Here is a 2,500-nt window from a genome sequence, read left to right as displayed (position 1 = left end):
TCATATTTGTCTTTTTTTATATTCTGTTGCTGTTATGTCGTTTATCTTGGTTTCTCTCTCTCTATCATTTTTTTCTTTCTCTCTCTCTTACTCTTTTTTTTCTTTCTCTCTCTCATTCTTTTCTCTCTTTCATTCTCTCTCTCTCTCTCTCTCTCTCTCTCTCTCTCTCTCTCTCTCTCTCTCTCTCTCTATCTCTCTCTTTCTTTCTTTTTCACTCTTTTTCTCTCACTCTTTCTTTTTCTGTCTGTTTGTTTGTCTCTCTCTCTCATCATTTCCCATTCATTCCTTTCTATTTCCACACAATTTAGATACTTTTACAAACCACATTTCGTATACATCATATATATATCTTTATAGACAGCTATATATGTCTAATGATCTATCCATCTATCCATCTATCTATGTATCCATCTATCTATATTTCTGTATATGTATGTATGTATGTATGTATGTATGTATGTATGTATGTATGTATGTATGTATGTATGTATGTATGTATGTATGTATGTATGTATGTATGTATGTATGTATGTATGTAAGTATATATGTATGTAATTATTTTTCTATCTATCGTCTGTATATCTATATATAGGGTAGACTGAAAAAAAATGATGTAAAGAAGAAGACGAAGAAGAAGAAGAAAGGAAAATGACAAGAAGAAGGAAAACAAAAGGAAGGAAAAAGAAGTAAAAAAAAGATGAAAGAGGAGGAGGAGAAGAAGAAAGATAAGAAGTAGTAGTAGAAGAAGAAGAAGAAGAAGAAGAAGAAAAGAAGAAGAAAAGAAGAAGCAAAACAGAAGGAGGATGAGGATAAGAAAGATAAGAAACAGAAGAAGAAGAAGAAGGAGAATTGAAGAAAGAAGAAGAAGTAGAAGAAGGAGAAGAAAGAAAAAAAATCCCGAGCTAAAAGACCCAGAACAGAGAGACACAGAGAGAGAAGAAAGACACAGACAGAGAAGAGAAAGAGAGAGAAAGAAGACAGAGAAGAGAGAAAGAGAGAGAAAGAAGACAGAGAAGAGAGAAAGAGAAGAAAGAGACAGAGAGAGAAGAGAGAGAGAGAAAGAAAGAGAGAGAGAAGAAAGAGACAGAGAGAGAGGAGAGAGAGAGAAGAAAGAGGCATAGAGAGAGAAGAAAGAGAGAGAAGAAAGAGAGAGAGAGAAGGCACACTCCGCCATCACGCCTGGCGACAGAAGGCGGCGCGCGAGGACCCGAGTGAGTTGACCTTGCCCCTGAACTGACTTTGGCGGTGGGCGGGGCGGGGGCGGGGCGGGGCGGGGCGGGGGCGGGGGGCGGGGCATGGCACGTGGGGAGGATGTGGGCAAGGAAGGAGCGAGGATGGAAGCACATGGGAGGAAGGGTATGTGTATATGTATATATATATATATATATATATATAATATATATATATATAATATAATATATAATATAGTATATATAAATATATATATATAATAATATCCTCTTTAGATAAATATAAAAAATATATATATATATATATATATATATATATATATATATATATATATATATAAATATAACATTATATGTATATATAATATATATATTTATATATATATATATATATATATATATATATATATATATATATATATATATATATATAATATATATTATATATGATAGATAGATCGATAGACAGATATAGATATAGATATGAAGAGAGAGAGAGACAAAGAGAGGGATGGACAGAAACAGAAAGATAGAAAGAGAAAGTGAGATGGACAGAGAGAAAAAAGTTATAAGGAGAGAGAGAGAGAGAGAGAGAGAGAGAGAGAGAGAGAGAGAGAGAGAGAGAGAGAGAGAGAGAGAGAGAGAGAGAGAGAGAGAGAGAGAGAGAGAGAGAGGAATACGAGCTGTGTGGGAAGGAATGATGGAGGCATGAAGAGCCAAGAAAAAAGAAGACAAAAAAATGGAAACAGATAAAGTAGGAAAAGGAAGATAATAATGATAGACTGGAATAATGAGAAAAAGAAAAAATGCAAAAAAGGGAGAGATACAAAATGAATACGCGTTGAGACCATAGGAGAAAATAACAGATAAATAAGGAGGTAGGAACAAGGTACAGAAACTTAAGATATAGAAAGAGAATAGAGATAATGCGTGTATGTAATGTGTGTAATATATGTAATACATTCAAGCATCTAATTTATTTTTCCTTGACTGAGTAAGTGAGTAAGCTGTTACTTCATTGCCAGTTCAAGCGGCCAGTTCAAGCGTCACGTTTCCTTATCAAAAAACGTTTCGAAAAAAATAAATCTTTACTTTATTACAAAATACTGGACGGGACATAGAACCATGTGATATTCATATCATTCAATATGGAGGATGTGATTGAATGAAACATAGAGATAATAAGAAAACGACGAGAAAAAAGTAGGAGGAGAAGGAGGAGGAGGAGGAAGGAGGAGGGGAGGAGGAGGGAGGAGGAGGGAGGACGAAGAGGAGAAGGAGGGAGGAGAAGGAGAAGGAGGAGGAGGGGG

This window comes from Penaeus monodon, chromosome 2 (assembly GCF_015228065.2).
Source record: "Penaeus monodon isolate SGIC_2016 chromosome 2, NSTDA_Pmon_1, whole genome shotgun sequence".
In the NCBI taxonomy this organism is placed as follows: Eukaryota; Metazoa; Arthropoda; class Malacostraca; order Decapoda; family Penaeidae; genus Penaeus; species Penaeus monodon.
This window is presented reverse-complemented; position numbering follows the sequence as displayed.